This window comes from Castor canadensis, chromosome X, assembly GCF_047511655.1.
Source record: "Castor canadensis chromosome X, mCasCan1.hap1v2, whole genome shotgun sequence".
In the NCBI taxonomy this organism is placed as follows: Eukaryota; Metazoa; Chordata; class Mammalia; order Rodentia; family Castoridae; genus Castor; species Castor canadensis.
This window is the reverse complement of record NC_133405.1, coordinates 22,588,391-22,596,248: the sequence shown is the minus strand read 5'-3', so window position 1 is coordinate 22,596,248 and position 7,858 is coordinate 22,588,391.

Below are 7,858 nucleotides of genomic sequence, written 5' to 3'. Positions count from 1 at the left end.
TCAGCAAAGGTGAAGTAATCAGCCAAAATGGACAGCATTCATCTTGGCTCTCAGGCTTTCCTTTGAGGGTCAGTAGTTAAGGGCCTGGCTGTGGATAGAGGCCTGATCGTACAAGGACACACGGGAGACTCTGAGGCCCAAGGGCATTCAAAAAACGCAGTGTAAGAAGGCAAATGTTTTCCACAAGTCAAAACTCATAACAGAAGGTTCTCAGGTGGTCATGAGGGGAGCACAGGGGCAATTCTATGGGCCCAGAAATGGATTCCGTCATTATTCGTCCTTGTAAGAAAGAGAAGGAGAGAGCAAGAGGTGAAAGTGTGACTTCCCCAGAGCCTTGGAAAACAACTTGGAATGCTTTCTGCAAAAGTCAAAATGTAGCCAGATTGTGAAGTTCTAATGACACACACAAAAAAGTACATAATTGTGTGTGTGTGTGTGTGAGAGAGAGAGAGAGATTTGGAAAGCCCTAAAATGAGAGAGGATATGAAAAGTCAAAGCCAAAACATTTTTCAATTTGTTAAGGCTAAAGGAAAAAAAAAAACCCACAATTTTCCATCCAGCTCTTTTGCTCCTCGCCCCCACATGGTCCCTTGGAGAGTGACTGCCAGGTGCCAGCCAGGAAAGTCTTGTAATAAAAGTGAATTGTGTGGGCTGAAAAGAACAAGTTTAAGGGTTGTCGGGAACACACAGTTGTTAACCTTCATCTTGTGTGGGTCTTAGCTTTGGGGACTTGTAATTGGGGATTATTACCTGGGAAGCTTTGAGAAGAGAAATTATAACTCTTATAATTCTAGTAATATCTTTCAAATAACTTTTTAAATTTTTGTTAATACATTAATACCTGCTCACTAAAAATATAGAGAAAATGTATGAAGGAAAATATGAACTGTTCCTTCACGTAGACAACCCAAATCCCCTCCATTATCAGATTGGGATGGGGCCCTCCTTCCAGATGTGTTTCTGCATATTTATACACAAGTGCATGCACGCATACACAAGCATGCTTTCAAGTACATACACTTGTGATTGCCCTATGTCAGTACACACACTGCTGCCATATTCCTTTTAAAAACTGCATATCACACGATATCCATACACCAGTTTAGTACTGGCCTGATTGCTAGACAATTCTATTTATTCCTATTTTTTGTCATATAAACAATGCTGTGGCCTGGAGGTGTGGCTCGAATGGTAGAGCACCCGCCTAGCAAGTGCAAAGCCCTGAACTCAAACCCCAGTACTGCCAAAAAAAAAAAAAAAAAAAACCTAACCCAGCACTGTGATGAATATCTTTATGGACACAAATTTTGGGCATATACTGAGTATTTGTATAAGAAAGGAAATGTTCCTGAAAGTTGAATTTTGTGGCATATACATTAGAATTTTTGATAGAAGTTGCCAAATGGCTATCCAGAATTGCTATTCCAATTTCCTCTCTAGTATATGAGGATAATGTAACTCAACACACTGTGAACTGTTGAATGATAGAAGAGCAGGGCAATAGAGAAAGATTAAAGCATGATATATACTTGTGTGAAATACCAAGGTGATACCCCATTGAACAATCAATACACACTTTAAAAATGAAGGGCAGAAAGGAAAAACAGGTCTTGTGGAGGGGTAGGTATGAGTGGGAAGGGGGCATAAGGAGAGGGTGAATGGGGGTGAATATGGTGGATGTACTTTCTATTCACATATGAAAATAGACCAGTGAAACCTGTTGAAATTGTTCTAAGAAGGAAGAAAAGGGAGGATTGAGGGCATGAATCTAATTAAGATATATGGTAAGCACATATGTAAATGTCACAATGAATCCCTGTACAAGTATTGTATGCTAATAAAAAATCAAGCAAAAAAAAAAAGAGTATACGAGAGTGTCTTTTTCCCTGCACTGCGAACAACTCTGTATATCATTTTGTGTTCCTTTTCATCTGTCTTGCAGGCAAAAATGTTGTATTTTTGTTTGGCTCTGTTTTCCCCAATGATCAGTGCCTACATTATCCAATAAGATTGAACACTTTTTCAAACATGAATTGGCCATTTACATTTTTTCCTGTAAATTGCCTGCTTCGTTACTTTTATTTATTTAGTTACTGGGTTATTAATCTTTTTCTCATGGATTTATATGAGTTCTGTGTTCATTTAGGATGTTAACCCTTTTTGTGTATGGTACATTCATTGTCCCATAGACTACCCTTGTCTTTTGTGTATTGTAACATCTTAAAACTATGCCTATAAAAGGTTTTCCATGAAGAAAACCAACCAACAATTTTTAAAACTTAGATCAAGTTTTATTTTTAAATAGAATAAAATTTATCTTGTTTTACTCTCCATGTTATATACACACAGCTAATTTTCCTGACTAGTGAGTAAGTTAAAGTCAGGATTTACCTGTTGTTCAATCACTTAATGTTAGATTTCAATTACTTTAAAATTTTATCCTTTCTGAAATTTTAGCCAGGCCTCTCAGGTCATATGTCTACTCAGGAATCATGTTAATATAAACTCTGAACCTGTCTACCCCTGTTAAGCCCAGAGCCAGCAAGACATCCAGAATTACTTGAATTGAGACTCTTAATCCATTTTCGACTGATGGGATTTTTTTTTACCACCCTGTACAGGACTTAAGTGGCACAAAATAAATGAGCCTCATAATCTAGCTTCAAGAGAAACATCCCTAGTTACAGGAATAAAGAATCTGTCCCATTCTACTTGACAGCCCACTGAGTATGTCCAACTGGAACAGAATCCGTTGTATGAAAAATGCCAATATGCGCCACAGTTTAGTAGCTTGCTGTAGAAGTGACAAAGCAAAGAGCTCATAATTAGCTGACATTTACAGATTGCGTACCCGGTACCCTTCACCAGGATTTCAGAGCCAACTATGGGTGTAAATAGATTTTCTTCATTCTCAAACACTGTGTATAATATTTGGCAAAACACTCAAATTCCCTGGCTCTCTTCCACATTTGCTATCTTCCCCATGCTTAGGTCCCATGTGGAACAACAAGAATGCTGATTATTTACAGGGCCTTGATCTCTCTCTCACACACACACACACACACACACACACACACACACACACACACCAACCAGTGCAGATCATATGCACGACCACTGTGCCACCGTGTGGCCATGTCTGTGAGCTGCATGTTTCCTGCCAGGAGGCAGCCTGCCAAGACCCTCTCTGCTGAAACCTTGCAAAGATCCATCACCATCTCGTCTCCTCTTGTTTTCTTTCTAATCACCAAATTGGAAAGGAAAGGATATCCTAGCAAACACGTTGTGTGTGTGTGTGTGTGTGTGTGTGTGTGTGTGTGTGTAAGAGAGTGAGCACTCACAAACACAAATGTACAACCTTACCCTAATGATTCCACTAGCTTTACAGAGTCAGAAACCATGGATGTCATAAAGAAGCTTCTAGAATTAATACTCCATGAAAGTGCTATTCCCTTCCATCATCTGTAGCATCTATCTCTCTATTTTATTTTTTAAACCAATTTTATTTTTTAAAACAATTACCTCCAAATACTGTCCAGCCCTGAAGAGTTACTGAGACGAACAGGAAGCCACATGGATTTGCTTCACAGTAAAAATGACCCAAGCAAAGGCTCTCATTAAAAACAGCAACAACAGGGCCTGAGGGTGTAACTCAGCCCCAGATTCTATCTGCTGCAACACACACACACACACACACACACACACACACACACACACACACGCCACAAATAAACTAACAAAAACTAGCTTAAACACTGTATAAAAATCATCACCTTATCAAGTCAGTAAAACGGCATGTCTCTGGGGGGTGTGACAATGTGACATATTTAAAAAACTTTCAAAGTATACCATCAAACAAGCAACTGTGTGTGACACACTCAGGCACAGTTGAGAAAAACAGGTCACTTTTACCCTAAGGGAGTAAAGAGCCTTTGACAGCTTGTGGGTTCCAAAGTGTGAGGCCTGAGTCAAGGTCATTGTGCTGGCTTTGTAATGTAGCAAATAGGCTAAGATGAACTACATTTCCCAGAATTCCTTTTCCTATATACTTTCTTTAGAGTGGTTTTCAAGAGAGTCTGGTGGGAGTTTGGGGGGTCAGAAGGGAAGCAGCAACCGTTTTGTAACTCACAGACCTCGTGGCTTAGCTTCTAGCTTGCCATCCTGGACTGAGAGCAGGGCTGGGTTAAACAATGACTGTGACTTACCCATCTTTTCCCTGCATCCTTCAGTTTCAGTTGTTGGTCAGGGGTGTGTGTGTGTGTGTGTGTGTGTGTGTGTGTGTGTGTGCACGTGTGTCTTGGTGACAAAGTGCCCTGGTGTTTACTGGAGATACTCATGACACCAGGTCAAGGCAACAAGTACTAACTCTGGGTTCAGTCCATCCTCATCGATTCCTCACCATGAAGTTTCTTGAAGTTTCTCTTCAGCCTCAGACACCAACAACTAACTTACAGAGACGGCTTCTAACTCCTACAATGCGGTATGTCAAATTCCAGAAACAAACTTTTTACAGATAGCTCTACATCCTTGAGTTTCTGCTGCTCTTGCTCAGCCCCTGATGGATACAGCCATATTTACAGATAGGCCTCCCACCAAGAAAACCACCACTCCACAAACAGCCCTTGAACTTTAAAGATTTTTCCAAAATTTAAAAACAAGAAAGCCCTAATAAATTTCCCCACAGGAAAAATTTAATCCAAACACGCATCTTTAGTGTCTGCTATGAGCAAATGAATAATGGGAGACAGATAATATCTTAAAAAAAATAAAAGCACATTCTTACTCCAAAGAATGTATTTACTGTTCAGCAACGGAGATAAGGCAGGCACCCAAAGAAAAATTAAAATTTATGACAATATTTGGTAATCTTTGTAAGAGAAGTTCAAAGTGCTATCAGATGATCTTCCCAACCCAGAATCTAATACCTAACTGTATAGAAATGATAGATGCCCTAGTTCACCGCTGCCAAGGGTATGTGTTCAGCTCCCAAGGTCTCCCAAGTATGTAGAAACCAGGTAAGACGACACCCTAACCAGTCCCACGACAGCTGTGAGTTGCTGGAAGAAAGCTTCGAGGAAGAAGTTGCTAAGTTGAGAAGCTGCCCAAGGTCAAGGGCAGGTGGATGGCTCACGTACATCTGGCCCTGTTAGCAAACAGTCTGAGTGGGAGGATGACTGAGTCAGGGCACCCCAGCTAAAGTTCTGAGGCTAGACCACTGATAGTCCAGGGCTGGCAATGGAGGAACACCCGAAGTAGAAAGGAAGGAGATCAAGGGTGAAGAATTCCATTAGTAGTGACCTTTCATGACAAAAGCCTTTTGTTAGCAGAATGCCTGTACTACCCACCACTTGTTCATCAATTCACTCAACTTACATGCTGAGTACATAAAATGTGCTTCTTCTCTAGCACCATGCCTCTGGTGCCCACCTCTTTTCATCCTTCATGACTCAGTTTAAATGTCACCTCCTGGACTTGCCTTCCTCGATCACTCTAAATATGTCCTTTTTGTATATTTCCTCTCTGTCACTTTCCTCTGTAGATTTCCTTCCTGGCTCTTAGCATGGTTTGCTCTTGTTGTTGTTTTGAGACAGCATCTCACTATGTAACCTAGGCTGGTCTCAAGATTACTAAGTAACACAGGCTGACCGCTAAGTCATGATCCTTCTGTTTCACCCTCCTGAGTGCTGGGATTGCAGGTGTGTACCACCACACCTGGCTAATAAAATGTGCTGATGCGTGTCAGTCTCCAAGGCTAGATTGTGAATTCCACAAGAGTACATGTCATACCTCTTTAATTCACATCTGAACACCCAGTATGAGCACACAGACCCTGGAATATAGTTGATTAGGTACTTAGTAAATGTTTGTTGAATGAATGACCACAAGGCACAGTGTGAGGTGCTGGATCTCAGAAGATGACAGGACAGGCCACATGTCTGCCTTTTTGGAGCTAACAATCTAGCAGGAGAGGCAATGGGCAGCCATAAAAATGACTGAGGGAAGTGATCACAGACAGCCTTAGTCATTACCTGTCAGAGTCATGCCTATCCAACACAATGTTCAAAAGTGAATGGAAATCAAAGTAGACAGGAGCCTCTTCAGTCACACAAAAGACCATTGGCTGTGCTGGCATGAGTGCTAGGGTAGCAGTTGTCATGGCAAAGGGAACACAGAGGGAGAGGGACTAAATGGAGTTTGGGGAGGGAGAGGGATGACTTGGCAGAAGTGGTAATGCTTGGCAGAGTCTGAGAAGGAGCAGGGGTTAACTCGGCTGAGGTGGGTAAGGAATATAACTTGAAGCAAAGAGCAGCAAGCAAAGAATGTTTAGAGGTGAAGCTAGAGGCGAAGATATGACAGGAGAATGCAAAGTGCCCCGGGCTGGTGGCTGGAGTGACCAGAAAGGACACAGCCACTTTAACAGAGCCAGGTCCTGAAGGGCCTTGAATGCTAGACTAAAGGATTAGACATTTAAATACACTTATTGAGTTGTTTTACTTAAAAAGGACCATTTTGTTAATTACACTTCATTTTTTTTTCTTTTATTATTCATATGTGCATACAAGGCTTGGGTCATTTCTCCCCCCTGCCTCCACCCCCTCCCTTACCACCCACTCCGCCCCCTCCCTCTCCCCCTGACCCCCTCAATACCCAGCAGAAACTATTTTGTCCTTATCTCTAATTTTGTTGAAGAGAGAGTATAAGCCATAATAGGAAGGAACAAGGGTTTTTGCTGGTTGAGATAAGGATAGCTATACAGTGAGTTGACTCACATTAATTTCCTGTAATTACACTTCACTTAATGCAAGAGAGAATGCTGACATTTAGTATCATTACTAAGGACAACCTCAGCTTTCAGAACCCAAACTAGACTGTATGGGCTGACAATGGAATGGAGTTCTAGAAGCTGTGGTTGTCGCAGTCAATGCAGAGCACATGACTGATGGACGTATTGCCTGAACTCTATTCAATACACAAGGAATTCTGGGTACAGAACACAGGAAACCATGTGCATCCAGTACTGTTAGAATAAGCATTGACACTGCTCTTATCCATCACAAAGGGATCTGCCAGTGTCACACGGATGTTACTATGTCCCACATAGGACTCCATGAAGGGAGGATGAGGGAAAAATATAAATCAAAAAAGTAGATATCTAGTTTCTGCAGGGACTCCTCTAGGGAGAACCATTTCCTTTTATTTATAGTGAATTCAATTGCCGGGTAAACTCATCAGAATACAATGAGTTTGAGGGGGGGATTATAAAATATTACCAAGGAAAACAGTGTAGTGTTCCATGAAAATGTGCTCAATGAATAAAACATGAGTCCAAAATGCTAATCACTTGTTTCAGTGGGAGAAATGTTTGCCTGCACTAACGCAATCAGATCGCCAAGCACGGGAGTGTGTGTGCTTTAACTCACCCAGACATTCCGACAAACTGATGGGACGGATGTGCCATTATAGTCACTTTAATTTTGGAACTGGAGAAAATAAGGATCATTCATTTACTCCAGGTCGCACGGCTACTAAAGGGAAGGCATGATTACGAACTCAGGGAATTTGGCTCCAGAGAGTGTGCCCTTGACTGCTACACCATTGCAGCAGGAGTTCCAGCAAAGATCCTGCTTTACGTTGAAGGCAATGAAAGAGGGAGAAGAGAGAAAGAAAGAGAGAGAGAGCCAGAGAGAGAGAGAGAGAGAGAGAAAAGAGGTAGAAATGCTGAAACCTTTCACTAAGCTTTGGGGCAATCCATGTGTGTGCGTCATACTCAGAGGGTATGGGATTGATCTCAACTCTGCCACTGATTCCCCATGTGACCTCAAGAAACTCACTTGCCCTCTGTGGTTCCCAAGGAAAA